Source organism: Dama dama, chromosome 23 (genome assembly GCF_033118175.1).
Source record: "Dama dama isolate Ldn47 chromosome 23, ASM3311817v1, whole genome shotgun sequence".
In the NCBI taxonomy this organism is placed as follows: Eukaryota; Metazoa; Chordata; class Mammalia; order Artiodactyla; family Cervidae; genus Dama; species Dama dama.
Window position 1 is genome coordinate 14,821,281 of NC_083703.1, and position 23,436 is coordinate 14,844,716.

General features: G+C 43.1%; 1 long non-coding RNA gene across 2 annotated transcripts; it reads left to right on the top strand.

Annotated features, from left to right (window-relative positions):
* Positions 1–9,676: 9,676 nt before the first annotated feature.
* On the top strand, positions 9,677–23,311 carry LOC133044222 (uncharacterized). 2 transcript variants are annotated; one of them, XR_009689904.1, is made up of 5 exons: positions 9,677–9,773; positions 10,321–10,433; positions 10,832–10,987; positions 21,779–21,808; positions 23,037–23,311. It is a non-coding gene; the product is annotated as an uncharacterized LOC133044222 (long non-coding RNA). The 2 variants fall into 2 exon arrangements; XR_009689903.1 differs by lacking the exon at positions 21,779–21,808.
* Positions 23,312–23,436: the final 125 nt, after the last annotated feature.

Consider the following 23,436-nt stretch of genomic DNA (forward strand, 5'->3'; position numbering starts at 1 on the left):
AATATATATCCAAGGGCAATGAAGAAACCCCAGCAAGATGGTAGGAGGGGCAAAATCATGTTTAGAATCAAACCCCATACCCCGCCAGAGATGCTCAGAGCGCTCAAACAAACCTTGTGTCCACCAGGACCCAGAGACCCCCACAGAGACTGAGACAGAGCTGTGTTTGAGTGACTCATATGGTGGTATGGGTCAGCAGTGGACTGCTGCAGGGGCAGTGGCTCTGGGTGCAGTAGACCTGGGTATGGCATAAGCCTTCTTGTAGGAGGTCGCCATTAACCCCACTATACAGCTGCCAGAACATATACAGGACTGGGGAAACAGACTCTTGGAGGGCACAAACAAAACCTTGCGTGCACCAGGACCCAGGAGAAAGGAGCAGTGACCCCACAAGAGACGGACCCAGGCTTGCCCATGTGTGTCCAGGAGTCTCCGGCGGAGGCAAGGGTTGGAGGTGGCTTGCTGCAGGGTCGGGGCACTGAGTGCAGCAGTGCATGCGTGGGACCTGTTGAAGGAGGTGCCATTATCTGCATTACCTCCACCATAGTTTGGCCTCAGGTCAACCAACAGGGAGGGAACACAGCCCCACCCATCAAGTGAAAATTGGATGAAAGATTTACTGAGCATGGTCCCGCCCATCAGAACCAGACCCAGTTTCCCCCTCAGTCAGTCTCTCCCATCAGGAAGTTTCCATAAGCCTCTTATCCTTATCCATCAGAGGGCAGACAGACTGAAAACCACAATCACAGAAAACAAACCAAACTGATCACATGGACCACAGCCTTGTCTAACTCAATGAAACTATGAGCCATTCCATGTAGGGCCACCCAAGATGGACGGGTCATACTGGAGAATTCTGACATAATGTGGTCCAGTGGAGAAGGGAATGACAAACCACTTCAGTATTCTTGCCTTGAGAACCCCATGAACAGTAGGAAAAGGCAAAAAGATAGGACACTGAAAGATGAACTCTCCAGGTTGGTAGGTACCCAATATGCTACTGGAGATCAGTGGAGAAATAACTCCAGAAAGAATGAAGAGATGGAAGCTAAGCAAAAACAGTACCCAGTTGTGAATGTGACTGGTGATGGAAGTAAAGTTCAATGCTGTAAAGAGCAATATTGCATAGGGACCTGGAATTTAGGTCCATGAATCAAGGGAAATTGAAAGTGGTCAAACAGGAGATGGCAAGAGTGAACATTGACATTTTAGGAATCAGCAAACTAAAATGTACTGAAATGTGTGAATTTAACTCAGATGACGATTATATCTACTACTGTGGGCAAGAATCCCTTAGAAGAAATGGAGTAGCCCTCATAGTCAACAAAAGAGTCTGAAATTCAGTACTCGGATGCAATCTCAATAACGACAGAATGATCTCTGTTCATTTCCAAGGCAAACCATTCAATATCACAGTATTCCAAGTCTATGCCATGATCAGTAATGCTGAAGAAGCTGAAATTGAATGGTTCTATGAAGACCTACAAGACCTTTTAGAACTAACACCCAAAAAAGATGTCCTTTTCATTATAGGGGACTGGAATGCAAAAGCAGGAAGTCAAGAGATACCTGGAGTAATAGGCAAATTTGGCCTTGGAGTAGAAAATGAACCAGGGCAAAGGCTAACAGAGTTTGGTCAAGAGAATGCACTGGTCATAGCAAACACCCTTTTCCAACAACATAAGAGAAGAATCTATACATGGATATCACCAGATGGTCAATACTGAAATCAGATTAACTATATTCTTTGTAGCCAAAGAGGCAGAAGCTCTATACAGTCAGCAAAAACAAGACCAGGAGCTGACTGTGGCTCAAATCATGAACTCCTTATTGGCAAATTCAAACTCAAGTTGAAGAAAGTAGGGAAAACCACTAGACGATTCAGGTACGACCTAAATCAAATCCCTTATGATTATACAGTGGAAGTGACAAATAGATTTAAGGGGTTAGATCTGATAGAGTGCCTGAGGAACTATGGACAGAGGTTCGTGACATCGTACAGGAGGCAGTGATCAAGACCATCTCCAAGAAAAAGAAATGCAAAAAGGCAAAATGGTTGTCCAAGGAGGCCTTACCAATAGCTGAGAAAAGAGAAGATGTGAAAGACAAAGGAGAAAAGGAGAGATATAATTATTTGAACGCAGAGTTCCAAAGAATAGCAAGGAAAGATAAGAAAGTCTTCCTCAGTGATCAATGCAAAGAAATAGAGGAAAACAATAGAATGGGAAAGACTAGAGATCTTTTCAAGAAAATTAGAGACACGAAGGGAATATTTCATGCAAAGATGGGCACAATAAAGGACTGAAATGGTGTGGACCTAACAGAAGCAGAAGATATTAAGAAGAGGTGGCAAGAAAACACAGAAGAACTATACATAAAAGATCTTCATGACCCAGATAACCACGATGGTGTGATCACTCACCTAGAGCCAGACATCCTGGAATGCTAAGTCAAGTGGGCCATAGGAAGCATCACTACGAACAAACTTAGTGGAGGTGATGGAATTCCAGTTGAGCTATTTCAGAGCCTAAAAGATGACACTGTTAAAGTGCTGCACTCAGTACCAGCAAATTTGGAAAACTCAGCAGTGGCCACAGGACTGGAAAAGGTCAGTTTTCATTCCAATCCCAAAGAAAGGCAATGCCAAAGAATGTTCAAACTATTGCACAATTGTACTCATCTCACACGCTAGCAAAGTAATGGTCAAAATTCTCCATGCCAGGCTTCAACAGTACGTGAACAGAGAACTTTCGGATGTTCAAGTTGGATTTAGAAAAGGCAGAGGAACCAGAGATCAAATTGCTAACATCTGTTGGATCATCAAAAAAGCAAGAGGGTTCCAGAAAAACATCTACTTCTGCTTTATTGACTATGTCAAAGTCTTTGACTGTGTGCATCATAACAAACTGTGGAAAATTCTTAAAGAGACAGGAATACCAGACCATCTTACATGCCTCCTGAGAAATCTGTATGCAGGTCAAGAAGCAACAGTTAGAACCGGACATGGAACAACAGACTGGTTCCAAATTGGGAAAGGAGTACATCAAGGCTGTATATTGTCACCCTACTTAATTAACTTATATGCAGAGCACATCATGAGAAACCCTGGGGCTATATGAAGCACAAGCTGGAATAAAGATTGCTGGGAGAAATATCAATAACCTCAGATATGCAGGTGACACCACCCTTATGGCAGAAAGTGAAGAAGAACTAAAGAGCCTCTCGGTGAAAGTGAAAGAGGAGAGTGAAAAAGTTGGCTTAAAACTCAACATTCAGAAAACTAAGATCATGGCATCTGGTCCCATCAGTTCATGGCAAATAGATGGGGAAACAGTGGAAACAGTGACAGACTTTATTTTCTTGGGCTCCAAAATCACTCCAAAAAGTGACTGCAGTCATGAAAGTAAGAGATGCTTGCTCCTTGGAAGAAAAGTTATGACCACCCTAGACAGCAAAGAAAAGCAGAGACATTACTTTGCCAAGAAAGGTCCATCTAGTCAAAGCTATGGTTTTTCCAGTGGTCATGTATGCATGTGAGAGTTGGACCATAAAGAAAGCTGAGTGCTGAAGAATTGATGCTTTTGAACTGTGGTGTTCAAGAAGATTCTCGAGAGTCCCTTGGACTGGAAGGAGATCCAACCAGTCCATCATAAAGGAAATTAGTCCTGAATTTTCATTGAAAGGATTGTGATGAAGCTGAAACTCCAATACTTTGGCCACCTGATGTGAATAACTGACACGTTTGAAAAGACCCTCATGCTGAGAAAGATTGAAGGCAGAAGGAGAAGGGGACCACAGAGGATGAGATGGTTGAATGGCATCACAGACTTGATGGACATGAGTTTGAGTAAACTCCAGGAGTTGGTGTTGGACAGGGAAGCCTGGCATGTTGCAGTCCATGGAGTCGCAAACTCCATGAGCAGCTGAACTGAACTGAACTGAACTGAAGATGCTTGCACCACACTAGATACTCAACAAATATCAGTTGAGACTTAAGTCAAAATGGTAATAATAACAGGTACTCTGTATAATGAACAATTCCATTTTGTTGTTGTTCAGTCGCTAAGTCGTGTCCAGCTCTTTGTGACCCCATGGACTACAGCACTCCAGGCTCCTCTGTTCTACACTATCTTCCAAAGTTTCCTCAGATTCATGGGCATTGAGTCTGGGAGACTATCGAACCATCTTGTCCTCAGCCGAATTCTTCTCTTGTTGCCTTTGATCTTTCCCAGTGTTAGGGGCTTTTCTAATGACATAGCTAAGAGAGGTGTTATTATTCCCAAATTACAAAATTTTAAATTGCGTCTACATTTCACATTGTGTTTCCATTGGACAGCAATATTCTATTGGAGCTGGAAATGCTTCTTTCCTGGGATTAGGACTGGCTTTTAGAATGTGTTTATGTACAAGCCAGCAAAACTATATAACCACAGATCACACGAGCCACACCTCCAAATACTTTGAATCCATGTGAGATGGTCAGTCTGGTCCAACACACCCTGTCAAGAAAACTGAAAGAAGATGATTGTGCCTTCATTATGTACAGAATCTCTCGTGTCAACATTTGCTGAAACAACTCAGAGGAAAAGAAATAGTGAGATCACAATGTCGAAAAGTGAAATGGAAGAATTACAAGCTCACCACTGTTTTAATGATTATGGCTGGAACGGAGGATGCTGGAGAAGGTGACAAATGAGCTCTGTGTCTTTTAATGTGGGAAAGTTGGTTGATTTTTTTTTTCTAATTAATTCCGTACATTCCAGAATTGAGTACATTTATTTTGTGACCTTTATATTTGATATCTAACAAATTGCGTTGTCCATGAAAAAAAAAAAGAAGCTGACACATACCTTAGTTCCCATATCTAATTTATCACTATGTTGGCAATAAGTAAACCATCCATTTCATTATTTATTCATTAAGAAAGCCCATATACAAGTTTGTTCTTTTCACACAATATCTGTGTTCAGGAATTAATCCCGCCTCAGTTTCCTCTTCCCCTGAGAGCCTCTGAATCAAGCTGGGGCCTCAGGGGGAACAGGTGAGACCCTCTGGCTTCTCGGAGTCCATCCCTAGGTCGGGGCGCTTCCTCGGGGGGCACGCCCTGCTCCTTTCCTGGGCCGTGGGTCCCCTGGCGGCTGTCCAGCTGGCACATGGCAGTAAGGCTGGACCAAAAGGGGGGTGGGTGATGTCTGGCTGACTCTGTCCCCTATTGCCCTGTACTGGCTTCACAGCCCCACAGTCATCTCCCAGTCCTCCGCGTGCTGCAGAGGGTCATGCTGCCGATCCCTGGGGAGGTGGCAGCTTGGTGTCCTGAGCCTTCTCACCCTCCTTGGGTCCCCCAGCTGCTCTGTCTTCATGACGGATGCTCCCCCGCTCTCCATGATGTAGAGGCAGCTGGTGCACTGGTCCAGGGCTGCCACCTGGTGCACACTGGTCTCCTTCCTCCCCAGGATCAAGGCTTGGGGGACCGGTGGGGGTGCTGGGGGTGGTCCAGCACACAGCAGATCGCTTCCTTGCTGCTGGTACTGACCACGGGGAGCAAGAACCAGTGACTTCTACAGCTCCATGCAGCGTCTGGGTCTTACAGACGTCGTTCCTCTTGGCAGCCTCAAGCAGTTTATCATTTTCAGGAGTACGGTGCCCACCCCTGGCCGTGCCAGGGGCATAGGAGGGCAAGGTGAGGTGGGGAGAGGGGAAGTGTGAGCTCAGGCTGGGCCATGCCCCCCCGGGCTCTGGGTCCAGGATACAAGCCTCCTCGGGTGCCATCTCAATCACGCAGCTGAAGGGTTCCTGGCCTAGGTCTATCCTGTAAAAGTGGCTGGCAGGGGTTGCAGCCAGGAAGTACCACCTGGGGGCCAGTTCAGGGCCTTGATCAAGGATGTGACTTGACTTCCTGACTGTTGAGCTCCTGCTGGAGCTTCTGGATGTGGGTTCAGCAGAGGCTCTAGGTCACTGTCTCCCAGGACCAGCACCCCGCCCAGCTGCATGGAGGCCTCTGTAAGCTGCACCTTCTTAAACTGGGCGTCGTGGTTGTGCGTGCTGCCTGCTAACCTGGATCCACCCACAGCTGCTCAGACACCACTGCTGTTGCTCTCCAGGGGCAGCCCCCGCCTCTGCTGAGTCTTCTGCACCCTGGTGGGCCGCTTGCACAGGAAGATGCGAGAGCCTGAAGCTGCCAGCTGGCTTGGGTCCCCATCCACCTGCCCCGGGATGGCCTTGACCGTGGCGAGCACCTCCTTGTCGCTTTTTGCATGCTCACACATGAGGTGCTGCCCAGGACCCCAGGGAGGAGCCATAGACCTTGCAGGGGCCGTCATTCTGCCCCTGGGGCTCGCTGCCCAGGGTGGCCTCAGGCAGGATGCCTGAGTGATACCCACCGGTATTCAAGACACCGATGCACTGGAGTTTCAGGTCTGAAGCACTGAATTCTTCTGAAAGACCCCACTGGGACAAAGAAAAAGTGCACAGATCCTCACTTGGATTTGGAGGATGTGCAAGTAGAGAAAGATGATTAAAATTCAACTATTGGATGGAACTTTGCAACTCAAAGGCATTGTAACTAAAATGAACGTTTTTATTTCCTTGCTAAACTCTTTATACTAGGGTAATAGAGCACATGACCACGATCAGAAAGAAGCTTTTCTGAAGGTTCTTTAGCCCACCCAGCATAACGCCTCCACATGCATCTCCTGGTTACCGCCGCTGACCTTCTGAGCAGTTGGTAGTTGACTTTTTACCTCTGCTGAGTCAAGACACTTTGCATTCAGGCCCAAGCAGCTCCTCATCTGCTTTTTACACCAACAGAAAAGTTGTAAGTTGAGTATCGGTGAGTCAAATGTCACAGCGAAATAGAAGGAGAATGCCATCCGCCCACATCAAGCCTCTGAACTAACTTCCTGGAGGTCATCTGAGTTACCAAGTCCCCTGGTCATTTTCCATTACCTCCTTGACGTTTCCTCCTGCATTTGGCACTATTTACCGTTCTCACCTCTAGCTGCTCCTCCTGGGTCTCCTCTCTAGACTCTCCTTTCACTGATCATCCTTAAAGTATATTCATATTTTTTATTTGTATTTCAAGACTTTAAGCATTTCTGTTTGAAAGTGAGAAGCAAAATAATATTCAGAAACCTATTCCTGAAATAATAAAAGCTTAGAATGTATCCTGATAACTTTCTGATATAGTGGGAAGATTTTCTTTTTCTATACTGAATTATGTGGGTGTCTCCAAGCATTACCCTGGACAATAGGAATTGGCGCCTGTGTACACACACATCCACACCCACACACACATCTATCTGTATGTACTGGCTTAAGCCAAACTCTTGTCTTGCAGATGTAGAAATTGTTGCTTTGTTTTTCTGATAAAACTGGTTTTAGACAGAAAAACAGGGATGATAACTCTCTTGGGCCATGCTTATGCTAATAGAAAAGAAGCATTCTTTTCTTTTTTTCTATGTGAAACTTGAAATGAGGAAAAGCAATTCTAGCATAAATCATGCAAGCATTAAAATTACTATAAATAAGAAAATTCAAGAAGATTCAATTACTGTATAGAATAGTAAAGTATAGACAGAGGAACCTGGTAGGCTATAGTCCATGGGGTCCGACAAAACTTAGCGACTAAACCACCACCAACTCGTTTCTTGTATCATATTGTTAAATAACCTTTGCAACAGATGAAAAATATAAAATGAATATAATGATGATGGTGCCCAATTCTAATCTTGGTCTTCTTGTCACTGTACACATTTCCCAAGTGAGTCTTTCCCAGGAGTGATGCATTTCGACTCTGTTTCTAGTTCAGATTCCTCCCCTGAGTTCCAGATGAAACTACATAATTGCCCACTGGGTGGGCATCTGTGCCTCTGGGTGCTTTGGGAACCCAAATCCGGAAGGTCAAGCTGAAGTCATCCCCCTTCCATTCCTTCCCTGTCTTCCTCTCCTCTCTCCCTTCCTTGGTGAATGGCATTGTGTTCTATCCATTTCCCAAGCAGGAACCTGTAGTCTCTCTTAACATCTTTGTTATTTCAGTTAGCAATTTTGCTAATCATCATCTGCTTAAAAATCTTCCAATTAAAAAGCGGATAAAGAGCAGTTGAGAAACCCTTAAAGGTGCTGACCTGTATCATCTCATTCAGGGGATGGAATCACATGATTGGGTTTTTGAGTAAACGGTCATGACTGCATCTCAATTTTATCTTACCCTTCACCTCCCACTTCCCACCTTTAATCTCCTCACACCGTCACCAGAATGTAGTTGCTGAAAGTGACGCTTAATTCTGTCGCTCCATTGCTTAAAGGTTTCCAGTTTTTAGGAAATAATCCAGACTCCTTAAGGGTCCTTCATGAGCTGTCCTGGCCTGGCCTACCTCTTTGGTCTCATCTTTGAGATTCAAATTCTCCTCCCCTGCCCTGGGAAGCATCTTGAGCTCTCATTCTGATCCTTCTCTTGACTTTGTGCTTTCACTACATCTCCCACTTGCAGCCCCAGCTTTGGCATAAAAACTCTTCTTGCTCCTGTTCAGTTGTGTCTGACTCTTTGCGACCCCATGGACTGTAGCCTGCCAGACCCCTCTGTCCATGGGATTCTCCAGGCAAGAATCCTGGAGTGGGTTGCCATTCCCTTCTCCAGGGGATCTTTCCGACCCAGGGATCAAAACCATCTCTTCTGCTTCTTCTGCATTGGCGGCAGGTGGATTCTTTTACCGCTGCGCCATCTGGGAAACCATTTGGGCTTATTAAATGCCAGGCATTCTGTTCTGTCCTTTATATTGTACTATCTAATCATATTGGTCACACATGTCTGACCCTCATGTTTTTCAGGTTTAGAATGGTGAAATAGTTTGCTTGGTCACCCAGCTAGTGAGATGCAGAGCTGGATTGAAATTCAGGTCCTTCTGAAACTCTAAACAAGCCTTCCTAATATGTTTGAGCTTTTACATGAAGCTGTTTGTAAAAATCCCTCTTGAAAATAATTACATTACAGATACTATTTTCTTCTCCTTCTTTTTCCCCTTTTACCTGGAAATAAGTAATGATACCGATGACCAGCAGCTTGTGTTGTCACAAAATAAGTCATGGGTTTCATACCAGGAAGCTGAATCCAGCTGAGACCAACTCACTCCTGTCAGTAAACTCTAGGAGAAGTTTGCAGAGACCATGCATTTAAAACGTGGCTCTAAATCAAACCTGACGAACCAATATTGAGACTGCATAGAATTTTATGCTATCAAGAAAAAAAAGAATTTTATGCTCTCAATTCATAATGAAGATAATCTTCGGATGGGAGGGGAGTTTGGGGGTAAATGGATGCATGTATATGTATGGCTGAGTCGCTTTGCTGTCCACCTGAAATGATCGCAAAAAACGATGTTGGGATAACTGGCTAAAATTAAAAGTTAAAAAAAATAAATAAAATGAAACGATCCTACCCATCCCCTCTCTTCCCTTTTCTCCAGCCCCTCTGATTTTCTGATTCTTTGTATCTTGACGAGACGGTCCAATGGAAATTTGCTTCGGCGGGAAAGGACAGGGGTCAGAACAGACGGCCTTGGGTCTCCGCTCGGCCGCTCTGAGCGCGAGGCGGGGCAGGTACCGGAAGGGCTGGGCGGGGCCGCAACGAGAGGTGGGCGGGGCTTGCGCGCCGAGGAGGCCGGGTGGGGCCACTTGGCCGGGCAGCCACGCCGCGGTCTGGGACTGTCCTGAAGGTGAATTCCAGTGCCCCGGAAGAAATGACAGGCAGCGGAGTCCTGCCATCTCCTCCGAAAAATGTATGCCTTTTGCTCCACACTCTTGGGGGCAGTGGTCCACGTACTCTCTTTTGTGCTTTTTGGTTAGAAGTAAATACTTGTGCTTAGCTAATGTCACCTCCAGTTGTGGGGGGGCGGGGAAGAAAAGGGACCTTCTAAAGACACTCTGAATGACTGAGTTTGCTGGAGATAAGAGGCAGGTGAAGCACTGCCCCTGATCCTTGCAAATTTGTTTGGGTTTCTTTTTAATTTCGAGGGACTGGAATTTCTTACTAGAAACATATTTTGTTATGCAAATGCATCATCACCCCCCTTCCCCGACCCCCGCCCTGCCTCTGTCCTTTCTAGTCCCCTCCAGAATTCCTAAATTAGAGAGCCGGTAAATGGTAGTTAGCAAACGCCTAAAGGAATGGAGCAGTATTGCTCTGTTCAGAGGGCTGAATTTTGGTGTGTGTTAGAAATTTTGAGTTAAAAGGGAGCATTTTCAAGCATCAGTCTTTGGGAGAGTCTTCTTTGGTTGCATATCTGAATCAACCCTTATTCACTGAGTGCTTCTTACCTGAGTCAGGAAGCTGCTGAAAAGAAAATAGAAAGAATCACAAAGACCTCTGCCTTAGAAGTGTACAGACTCTGAGAAGCCAAGCTGTTTACCACAGCAGACTGGGGACCGCTCAACCTAGGGTACGTGTTTACTTAGCTTTGTGTTCCCTCACCTGCTAAGCAATTCAATATAGAGTGTTTGAGGAAGCACTGGCAAACATAGTAGGAGAACCACCTATGCTCCGTGCCCAGTGAGAGATGCCTTCTAAGGATGCTCCAGAAAAAGGAAGTAATCCCTGTGGGGTGATTGGGCAGCCAAGGCTTCCCAGAATATCTGACCTAGTTCTGGCAGAAGGAAAAGGTTCAAAGGCATGTTCTCTGGGGCTGGGAAATGGTGGGCAAAGTGGGAACAGACCAGTCTGAGCTTGAGAGAGTTTGTGCTGGAGAGATAGGGATTACAAAACAAATAAATAAACACCCTGAATAGTAAGTACCATTTGGCTCAGGGAAATTGTAATTATTTTTTCATTCTGTTGAAGGTCTGCTGTGGGATGAGATCAACTACCATTGCCATGTTGTTTGCTGTTTGGAGCTGGTATGATTCTAGTTTGGTTGGAAGGCTGCAGGGTACATGCTTGGTTTAATGGAGGTCATGGCTATTGCTAGAGAGCCTAGAAGTCACTGCTCCACTGAAGGTGAGAATGGCCATGTCTTTGCCTCAAAGGATGTTGCGTTCATTCCTTTCGAGTGTTTTACTGAAATTGTTGCTGTTCAGTTGCTCAGTCGTGTCTGACTCTTTGAGGCCCCATGGACTGCAGCACATCAGGCTTCCCTATCTTCCACTGTCTCCTGAAGTTTGCTCAAATTCATGTCCATTGAGTTGGTGATGCTTTTTTACAAAAATATTTAAGCATGTTTCCTTTCGTTTGACTTCTTGCTATTTTTTTTTTTTTTTTTTTTGCTGCTGTTGTTATTGAATGGCTTGCCTCAGTTGAAGAGTTCATTTGGTCAGTGTTTGCAGTAGGATGTGGGTATTTTCCACATTCTTAACTTGTGAAACCATCTTGGAGCAGTCTTCACCTCCCATGTCAAATGTGTGAATTTGCAACATGGACAGAGGTAATGCAAAGGGCAAACCCACCTCTCCCAGGTGCCCGAAGTCATCCTATCAGGAGCATCTCCAAAAGATCTCAGTATCCTCCTCCATCTCCCCAGACAGAGAGACTGGTCAAAGAATGTAGCAAAAACAGACAAATAGAGGTTAAAAACCAAAAATCAGGATCAAGGGAAAGGACCAAGGAGATTGAAGTTAATGAGGATCCAGTACACCTTGTCTGCAAAGGGGGAAAAAAGTTCACTTTTCTAATGGATTAGTATACAAATATATACAAATCAATGAGATGCAAATGAAGCCTGTAATTTCTGAAGGGAGGCCGAGCAGAGGAGATAAAAATGTGTGCTTAGGGGAAAAACATCCCAAACATAAAATGACTCAAGTGGATGCATTTTTGTCAGTATGTTTGGAGACCAAAAGTTTCTGACTCAGAGTGGAAAGTGAATTATTTTTTTTTGAGTGTGGATAAGTTACAGCCACATAGCCAAAGGGAGCCCTGAGCTATTGGGGGGACAGGAAGTAGGCTGTATTCTTTGCTCCGCTTGACCTCCTGTGCAGAAACACAGGATTTGCATGAAGCTTTTCTTTTCCATTTTGTTGGTTGCTCTCAGTCGTGTTCTGTGAATCAGTCATGCCAACCTTTAAACGTTAGGAAGAGAAAGCTGTGAAGAGAGAATGGAGGCATTTCTAAACTCCACTGAAGCTCACTGGATTAGAAGAGCTGCAGTGATAACAGTATTTCTTATTTTGCTTCCTTGACATCTTTCAGTGAACTCAAAGCATCTTATAGATGCCATCTCATTAATTCTTTCAACATCGTAGAGAAGGGGGTGGTGCCAGGGATAATTTATTATCACTTTATGGATTCAGAAATGGGACCAAGAGACTTCTCAGAAACTGATCATGATTATGATTCGAAAAGGTCACCAAAGGTTTTTGAGTCCATTTCTAGAGTCTTCATACTGAACTCTCTCTCATCTCTTCATGTCTCTTTGATCAGATGTCTGAAACACCAAAAAGAGAGAGAATAGATACATTTTTGACAGATATAATCTTCTTAGGGTTTCAGCATTGGGCTTACTTTATACTTGAATGTTTGCATGGAAAATTCTCTAACCTTCAGAAAATGGTCTGTAACACCCAGTATTTCTGAACAAGACTTTTTGTGATTTCTTTGCATCCAGGTTCTGTGTTTCTACTGAAGGCCTTTTCTTTTCAACACTACCATCCTCTACTTCCTTGACTGTATCGTGAGCTCCCATTGCTGGAGGGTGAAAGAAATTGTGGGGTTTTTAGTTTTCTATCTCCTAGGACCCAGCACAGCATCTTTTCCAAGACAGACATTCAGTGATGGTTAGTTGGAGAAGGAAATGGCTACCCACTCCAATATTCTTTCCTGGAAAATTCCATGGACTGAGGAGCCTGGCAGTTTATGGTGCATGGGGTTGCAAAAGAGTCGGACACGACTGAGCAACTAAGCACCACACAGTAGGGGCATGTGGGATCTTACTTCCCCAACGAGGGATCGAACCCACACCCTTTGCCATGGAAGCGCAGAGTCTTAACTGCTGGACCACCAGGGAAGTTCCTGAGGGTGAGCTTTTCTTGTTCCTGACTGTTATTGTGCTAGTCACTCAGATGTGTCTGACTCTTTGTGATCCCATGGACTGCAGCCCGCCGGGCTCCTCTGTCCGTGGAATTCTCTAGGCCTGAATAACTGGAGTGGGTTGCCGTTCCCTTCCCAATCCAGGGATGGAAGCTGGGTCTCCTGCACTGTAGGCAGATTCTTTACCATCTGAGCCACCAGGGAAGTCTGACTGTTAATGGCTAAGAAATTTGGCCTTTCCCTGGTCCTGGTAAAGCAGGCCTTGCAGTGATGAGAATCAAATGGACTTCTGACCACAAAATCAGCAGGCAGAAAATCCCTTTGAGAAACTGTGCTCGTATCACAAATGACCCTCTCTCTGCCTGGTTAGACCCTTCGGAGCCTGGAGTGGTTGGGCCTTTTCTGGCTGCCCAGGGGGGCAGCTGGGCCATAAAGGGTGGAGGTGGGATGGAGAAGGTGAGCGTGGGGGGTTGGGGGGGTGGGGGGAGAGATTCTGGCCTCAGGGAATCCTTGGGGCTTTTGCCTTGGGTGGTTTCCCCTTTCCTTGTCCATCCCTGACTTTTAAAGGACATTGTAACTCTATTTTCTGGGCCAGGGATTCTGAACTTCAGGTGAGCCATAGAATGAATTTAAATCAGGTGAAAAAAAAACGTGATCAGGAAAGTACTCCATATTTTTAAATTTCTGAATGTTCCTGGCCTCCCCAAGAAGCTTTCAAAGCTTTTGAGAAACCCCAGGGATCTTAAAATGCGGATGAAGACTTGCTCCCACTGGGCACGCGAGATTCAAATTCCTTCCCAGGGTCTGGAAAAGTTGGTTGGTTTTAGCTTGTCCCTCCAGGAAACTCAATTAAATTGTACCAGGCGGTTTTCCCTCGACTCCCCATTTTTTTATTTGTGGGCTTACTGTGGAAGAACTGGCCCTATAGGAACATAGGTACTAGCAAAAACCTTGTGCTTCATTTGCAGTTAAACACTTTTGAAAGAAAATGACATTCTTTTTTAATCTGAGATACAGGCTTCCCCTCTTTCCGCACCCCCCCCACCCCCGCCCTGTTTAATTTTCAAATTTTTGGTTTCGTTTTGGAATCCACCTTTAGAGCTGCATTGGTTTCCCTTGGCTGCCTGTGGTTTGTACTAGTTTTGTGGCTGGGATGTTACTCCGGTCACCTTGGCAATGTGAAATATTTGTGAAAAATAAAACAAGCCTCTTGCTTTCCTTTGCACCTTGTTGAAAAAAAAGATGAATTTAGTATATACCTGTCAAAACCAGAAACCCATTCTCTTGCCCATCCTGTCAGTAAGGAATGGTCTTTCCTGTCCGGGTCTCCATGCCCTCAAAACCCTCGAAATAATAGCGATGACTTATCTGATCACTTTATTTTAATCTAAGCCAAATCATGCCCCCCTCCCCCAACTTCTTTGCTTTTCTCTCTTCCCCTCTCCCCCGAAAGCGGTTATGGTCACCCAAGTTCAGCAGGAAACAGCAAGGGAGGGACTTAGCTCCCTCATTTGACGCAGGAGGACAGACACACATTAGAGCATCAAGGGGATAAATTCTGGAGTCAGAATGGCATGAGTTCTGGTTCTGCAGCTTGCCAGCGGTCTAAGTTTAGACTTGCTGCTTGACTTCTCCGAACTCATCTCTTCTGTCAGATGAGGATTTCATGCGACCTATGATTGAGGGCCCCTGCAAAGTTAGATGAGATATGATGAGCTTAGCACCATGCCTGGTACAGAGTGAGCGTGCAAATGTGGTCAGCAGTGTTCATTATTATTATTAATCTGAAGAGCATTAGTCCTGTGAGAGAGTCACTGAAAAAGAAATTCATGGGCAGCTAAGGTGGGAAGACCGTGGTTGTTGGTCCACCTCTTGGTGGGTATTATAACAATATTCACATAATAAAGGCTTTGAGAAGAATACTTAAGAAATCTATTTATTTTCTTTGATCCATTACTTAGCCCAATTATTTGTCCATGGAAACCATCTTTCTGCTTCATTCATGTTCCTTGTAGCACACTTGGGAAAATGATGAACCAGTGTGATTTTTAACCCTTCTCCTCCAGTAATTACAGAAGTTTGTACTAAGCTTCAGTAGAGTTGATTACATAGGCCATTGTTGTTGTTGTTTAGTCTGTCAGTCATGGCCAGCTCTTTGCAACCCCATAGACTGTAGCCTGCCGGCTTTCTCTGCCCATAGGATTTCCCAGGCAGGAATTCTGGAAGGGGTTGTCATTTCCTTCTCTAGGGGATCTTCCTGACCCAGGGATTGAACAAGCATTCAATCTGCATTAACAAGCAGATTCTTTACTGCTGAGCCACCAAGGAAGTCCAGTTATATAGCTATGTAATATATAAATCCCACAATTTATACCAAAATTTTGTCAACTTGAGAAACACAAGGGACCGTGCTTTAAGACCATCTGGTATGTGATGTGTTTTCACATTTTTCCCTTCCTTCTTATAGAATTATTGGTTTATTACAAACCAAACATACCTAAAGTAAGTATCTAATTCTTACCCAATTTTTGCATATCAGTCTAACTTATTACCCAGCCTAGGGAAATAAAAATTAAACTATAGAAATGAGGCACCCTTCATGGAAGAGGCAGCGGTCTTTAGATGGCCAGTGAAGCTAACTAAATACATAGACCTCTTTCAGGTGAAAATGTTACCAAGCATTATAGTTATTGTAATAAAGGTATCGTTGTTTCTTATGGGTCAGGGGTTCTGATGGTGACAAGTGTGTTCACATGCAGAAGCACAGAGGTGACCTCCTGCTGTTTATTTTAGGCAATCAGCTCAAGAACAAAACCAGCACAAAAATAAGGCAAGAGCTTTTGTCGTTCCAAGTTAGGCGACTTCTTCATTCAGAAGGGTTAAGACAAGGGTTTTGCCGGAAAAGCAAGCTCTGAACCAAAATTAGATTTGGGAAGAGTATGAGGCTGAGGGGCTAGACTAGGATCAGGGGGTGCTTCCAAAAGAGGGACTGGGTCTGGAACACAACTGTGTGTGTCCCAGAGGAAAAGCTTCTGGAAGGGCATTGTGTCCCGGGCTTGGTTCCAAGTTTTTTTTTTAACAGCAAAGTGTAAGGTCGAATTCTGGTGACGTAGGATTACTGGGACCATCCCAATCCTAAATATTGTGTTCCATCAGCTTTATGCAGACTCTTGACTATGTCAGAATCACATCTTGATCTTAAATTAAGGCCACAGTCACTTACAGCCCCCAAGGAAGGGTCAGAAAAATCTGTCCTATTGTTCCCAAGCTATGTTTTATTTCTCTGGCATTTACTTCTTCTCTGGGTTATGTTTGCTTCTTTGTAACATGAAGCCTACATCATTTTGAGGCTCTAGAGCAAAGCTTTTGGTGCTGAATGACTTGAGACAAAGTATTTGATTGTTACTCTATCATTAGAAATTGTTGCTATTACTCTGTGAAGTGCTGGCTATTTTCTCTGGGGTGATTTTTAATTTCCACAATGGCATGTGTTCCTCTGGATTTCAAAGCCCCACCCCTAACTCTGAGAACTGCCACCAAGCTGGGTGATTTTTTGACAATGCTCCAAGTAGTTGGAGTAATTACATCTTGTTTAGTCAATAGCACAGTTAGTATTGAAAATATCAACAACTTAACAACCCACCAGGTCCCTTTTCTAAGCTACCCTGGAGGCAGACAAGCCAAATGCTATCAGTTTTGATCTTTCATCCAAACCCAAGATCTCAGCCCAGTCCTGGTGTTAGAACAAAGCTTGTAGAAACAAGGACACCATCCTTTGTCAAAATGGGGCCAAATCTTGGGAGATACTATTAGGAACTTTATTTACTTTTTTTTCCCCTCTTTTGCTGTGTGATGTTTTGTTTGGCCTGTAGTTCCGTAAATAAGGGCTGCCCAGGCCCAGGCTCATGTAAATGAAGACTGTGTTCCTTCATGGGAGGCTACATTTACAAACAGAAGCCTTCAGATTGAGTCAGCCCTTATGGGTGGCTGGGGTAAATTCCATCTGAAGATCCCTTTGGCCCCAGAGAGGTGAGAGCTGACAGGTATTCATCTTCTAATGCCAGAAGGGAGATTTCTCATCTTCGACTTTCACAGCAATTATTGAGTTAAATATTCTATTTCCCTGGGTGGAGAACTGGGTCCAACGGGTCTCCTATGAGAGACAGTTCTAAATGGGATGAGAATCTAAGCTGAGCCAGAGGTGAATGAACATTTGCTTGAGGGTTTACCCAACTTTAAGAGAAAAATTCAAAGTAAACCTTTCTATTCTTACCCATCTGGAAAGCGCCAAGTGATCCTTCCGAGCTAGCTCATTACAACCTCTGTGATATCTTCTCTAATTACAGAATATTTAGACTTAATGCTGCACCCCTTCCAACTCTGCCTGTCATTTTTAAAATTTTGAAAATTCACTTTCTTGATTTTTTTTTTTATTGGTGTTGATTTTGTCACCTGTATTGTATCTACTGTTTAGAGAGCCTTGTTTAGAAATTGTTACAGTGAAAAACCGCTGCTCATTTTTTTCCCTATAAATTAATCTTTATCTCTATAAACACTTGTAATATTGGTAAATTTTGCTTATAGGCACCTTCTCATATGCCTGATTATTCTGAGGGAAAATTGTGCTGTGCACATTATTGTTTTAAACACTGTAAAGGTCTTAAACATTGTTTCAAAGGTCTACTATACATGTGTGTGTGTGTATTACATTACATATGTGTGTGTTCAGTTGTTTCCAACTGTTTGTGACCCCCCGGACTATAGCCCTCTAGGATCTTCTGTCCATGAAATTTTCCAAGCAAGAATATTGGAGTGGGTTGCAATTTCCTCCTCCAGGGGATCTTCCAAACCCAGGGATCAAACCCGAGTTTCCAATGTCTCCTGCATTGGCAAGCAGATTCTTTGCCACTGTGCCTGCTAACATGTGTATATATATATATATATATATATATATATATATATATATATATATGTGTGTGTGTATATATATATATATATTTTATTATATAAATTTATATATATATATATACGTGTGTGTATATATATATATATTTTATTATATAAATTTATATATATATATATATATATATATATATATTTTATGGGGTAGGGAGGAACATTACTCCCTTATTCTTTCTCCAGAATTTGTTTCAAAATATTTCATGGACTAAGGTAAGAAATAGGGTCTTGGGTAGCAGCAAAGAAGGGACCTAGGAAGCAAAGAAGGGACTGTTTATAGTTACAGGTCTTTCTAGACTTTCTGCTGTTATCTTAAATATCTTTCAAGGCTTGCCTCAAGTTCCATATTCTTTACAAAGTCTTCTAGTTTGATGGCTGATATTCCACCAAAATCTGTTGAGTCATGGAGCTAAATTCTGGCCGGTGGAATATAATCTCTAGTGATGTGTACCACCTCCGGCTTAAACCAGAAAATAGTGTACACATGCTTTTCATGCTCGTTTTCCTTTGAACTGGAGCACTGATAGGCTGATGACCAGCTTTGATCCTAGAGATGAAGCCAGTCTCCTCTAAGATTACAAAGACATCATCTAGAAGAAAGTTGAGTCTATGAATGACCAGGTACAGTAGACCTGTTCTCCCCGCTGCTCTGGGTTATAACATGAGAGAGACATCAACCTCTATGTTACTTAAACCCCTGCATTATTGATTTTTTTCCCCCATAGTAACTAAGACTTTTATTATAGTTATGTAAAAATTGGTACTTGAATACAGATGTTGTTGAATCTGATGGAGGTATAGCAGATACTATAGTCTGCAAAACTTTGTTATGACACAGTAGATATTTATACAAATGAATCCATGTTCTCCCCTCAACTTTGATCCATGTTGGTCTCTGCTGAAATTCTATAGTACTTTTTGTTTGAATCTTGCTTAGTTCTTTACGTAATTAGCCAGCACATTGAAGGAGTACTTCATATTCTGTAATAATAATCCATTGCATTTGAGGAACTTCTCTGGTGGTCCAGTGGTTTAGACTTAGACTTCCAGTGCAGGGGATGTGGGTTCGATCCCTGGTCAGGAAGCTAAGATGCCACATGCCTCTGGGCCAAAAAATCAAAGCATAGAACAGAAGCATTATTGTAACAAATTCAATGAAGATTTTTAAAAAATGGTGACCTCAAAAAAATCTTTAAAAAATAATCCATTACATTTGCATATTGCCTTATAATTTTTCAAAGTGCTTTTACATTTCTTAGTGTGTTGAACCTTCAGGAAAATAATGAGAGATAGTGGGTTTCACTTAATCTATTAATAATTAACGTTCAGGGGCCATGTAATGGGCTGGGTTTGCTGTTGACTTATCAGACTGATGCTTTTATCTTGGAAGTGGTTTCACTTAAGACCAAATTAGAAAGATAGGTAGATAGGAGTCTCAGGTGAAAATACTCTTATCCTGAGGTGTTTTTTTTTTTTTTTTTTTTTTTTGCATTTACTACCTAAGACCCAGGGCTTCCCAGGTGGCTCAGTGGTGAAGAATCTGCCTACCAATGTAGGAGATGCAGAAGACTCAGGTTCTATCCCTGGGTGGGGAAAATCTCTTGGAGGAGGAAATGGCAACCCACTCCAGTATTCTTACCTGGAAAATCCCAGGGACAGGGGATCCTGGCGGGCTACAGTCCATGGGGGTCACAAAGAGTCAGACATGAGTGAGTGACTGATCACAAACCTAAGACCCAGGACATTAAATGATGAGCCCGCAGTTGCAGAGCTAGATAATGCTTTATCATGGAACAAGTACTGCTCAACCCTTAACAGTAAAGTACCTAAAATTTCTACAATGTATTTAAGCTTTATAAAGTGTGCTTATGAAATAATTAATAATAATTTTGGTTACATGTTCTCATCCATTTATTATAACAGTGAAATGATGAACAAATTGTATTATTCACTCTGAGGCTGTAATTCAGTCTGCCAACATTGAGTTTATTAAATTCTTAGAGGATAGGGCATGAGTGCTTTTGGTGGTAAAGTGTTGCAAACCAGTAAAAACTTGCGACAGACTGGAAACAGCCCCTGAGCGATGGTTGGGTTATATTGTTTCTCAGAGTAGCCCATATAGCACCTTTTATCATGTTATGACTCAAAGACTGATGGATGATTTGATTTCTTCATGGGTCACCTTGCAGAGGTAGGGAAGCGTGAGGCTGACAACAATTGGTGGGGGTGATAACAAAATAAAATATATGACAGGGGAGGAGGAATCACTAGCGAAAAAGGCGGTGGGTGTGCAGGAGGAAGAAAAAGAGCACGCTGTGGGCTCGAGCTGGGGGAAAAGGATCCTTAAAAAGACTCAGGGCTTGAGAAAAAATAGAAATCAGAAAAGGAGAAGAACTAGTACGATTAGGTTTAATCAAAATTAAATGGATGGAAAGTAAATGAGAAAAGAGTGAGATATTCTTTTGGATCTAGGGGCATCCTCAACTGTAACTTGAAAATACAGGGACTTCCCTGGTGGTCCTGTAGCTAAGACTTCACCTTCCAATGCAGTGGCTGTGGGTTTGATTCCTGGTCAGGGAGCTTAAGATCCTACATGCCTCACAGTCAAAAATCCAAAACGTAAAACAGAAACAGCATTCTAACGAATTCAATGAAGACTTTAAAAATGGTCCATGTCAAAAGAAAATCTGTTTAAAAAAAAAAAGAGTTGAGGAAGAAAATACTAAAGCATTAGATCCTGAGATTTAAAAGTCAGGGAATTTGATCCCCAAGGAGCTACTGAGTTCTTACTCTGTGCAAAACCCTGAAAGTTTGAATGTTAATGAAAAGAAAGGTAAGGTAATTGCTGTCTTGGAGCTCAGAGTGAGGTGATCAATGCAGAGTAACATCCTCTGTTCTTGCGTTCTCCTCTTGGCTTGAGTCGATGGCAGCTCTGAGGACGTGGACTGTCTTTCTCCCACCTTAGGGGCTGGCACAGGCTGAACACTAATACAGGCGGTACACCATAGGGTTTTCTAGGTTTTGTTTGCAGTCTCTGTCACTTTGAATTGCCTGCTAAAACAGGCACCAGGCTGGCCCCCATCCCTGGGTCTGAGCTGGAGAAAAGGAAGGGACATGTCTGTCTCCCTCTATCAGCTCAGGACAGGAGAACCCTTGAGCCTGAAGGTTTTGGCTTGACTTCTGTCTAGAAAGTGGCCCCCAGAGCCTCACTATGGTTTCAATTGGTTTTGAAGTGTCGCTGAAAGAATTCTTTTGTTTGTACTTCAGGCTGGCGGGTTTGCACTGTAACGATATCTGCTTTTCTACATCTCTGCTTGACACTGAGTTGACCTCTGCTTACCTCATACTTGCTAAAAAGAAACATATCTAATACCATCCACCTCTGTGATAAGGGCGAGAGAAAACAAACAGTGGAAAGACCCTTTAGGAGCCGGTGACCTGCTGTTGGCTGGAGGAGCCACGCCACTGGAGAGGGGTCTGTGGATGACCCCGAGGGCTTGTGACAATTCGGGAGGAGACAGCGTGTGGGCTCAGGGGTTAGAAATTGGGCAGAGTTCTAGGCTTCCTCTGGGTACATGTAGGTTGTCTGAGATACAGTTAATGGATAAATAAAGTGAGTTAACAAGTCCACCTTCCCCTGGGAGTCACTCACCTTCACCTCCTCCTCCATCTTCTTTTGTTTTCCTTTTTTAAAATTAATTTTATTGAAACATAATTGATTTACAATGTGATGTTAACATCTGCTATACAGCAAAATGATTCAGTTATACATATATACATTCTTTTTCCTATTCTTTTCAATTACAGGCTGTTGAGTATAGTTCCCTGTGCCATATGGTAAGACCTTGTTGTTTATCCATCCTCTGTATTGATACAGTAGTTTGCATCTGCTAATCCAAACTCCCAGTCCAGCCTTCCCCTTCCTCACCTCCCTCTTGGAAACCACAGCTGTGTTCTCTGCGTCTGTGAGTCTGTTTCTGTTTTGTAGAAATAAACTACTCAGAGGTCACCAAAATGCTGCTTGGCTATTCTAGGGATAGGATTTGGGGCCACTTCTGTGATGTGAGGTGAAAATGCAAAGATGAATATCATATAATATCACTTATTTGTGAAAACTCAAAAAATGATACAAATGAACTTATTTGCAAAATAATCTTATGGTTACCAAACGCAAAGGGAGAGGAAGGCTAAATTAAGAGCTTGGGTACACACTGTTATATATAAAATAGATGAACAACAAGGTCCAACTCTAGAGCATGGGGAACTCTATTCAATACCTTGTAATAATCTATAATAAAAAAGAATCTGAAAAAAAAAATATATAATATATATAATTATGTATATATATAAAATTGAATCACTTTGCTGTACACTTAAAATTTACAACGTTGTAAATCAACTATGCTTCAATTAAAAAAGATAGCTTGTGTGTGCCAGTGAATCATCAAGCACCCAGAATAATTTTAAAAGGGTAAACTGGTGGTGATTTTCCTTGTCTCTCACTGCACAAGTACCATTGTTTTCCGTCAGAAAGAAAAGGAGATAAAAAATAATTTTGAGTTTAGCAAATAAATCCTCTTTCAATTTACATAATTATTTTCATATATATGTCACAATGAAGTTACTGACAAATTGTCTGAGTTTAAAGACTTTTGAGAATGGTTTTAGGTCTAGAAAGCCAAGGCTGAGGATTAGTGAATGTACTGGAGGAAATAATCATCAAGGAAGGGAATTAAAAATGACTGCAAATATATAGAAAGAGGCCAGAGAAATGTGGATTTCTGGAAACAGGCAGAATCCAAAGGTTTCAGAGAGTGGGAAACCGTCTCTGTGAGGGAGGTCTCCGAGGTTGGTTGTTTGTTTACACCTTCACTGCTGGGTGTCGGCATTTCTCTTCGAGATGTGTCGTTTCCCCAGGTGAACGCACCTGGGCTCACGGCTTCCTTGTGCTGAGGACTCATGACTTTTTGCCTCCAGTTTGGTCTCTTTCCTGTTTCCGATGCTTCTTGAACTGCTCTTTTACATCGCCACTTGGATATCTAGTAAACATCTCGTTGTTTTTCAGTCACTCAAGTCGTGCCTGACCCTTTGCGACCCCATGGACTGCAGCATGTCTGACCTCCATATCCCTCACCATCTCCTGGAATTTGCTCAAGTTCGTGTTCCTTGCCTCAGTGATGCCGTCCAGCCGTCTCATTCTCTGATGTGCTCTTCTCCGTCTGCCCTTGATCTTTCCTAGCATCAGGGACTTTTCCAGTGAGTCGTCTCTGCATGTCAGGTGATCAAAATACTGGGGCTTCAGCTTCAGTTATTCCAGTGAATATTCAAATAAACATCTTAACATTTACAAAAATAGATCTTTTTGTTCCATCTTCATTGAAAACTTGTTTAACCCAGTCTCCCACAAACCTTCTACCATTTCCCACCGCATCAGCCTTCCTCCCTTTGAGGCAATTTCTACCTAT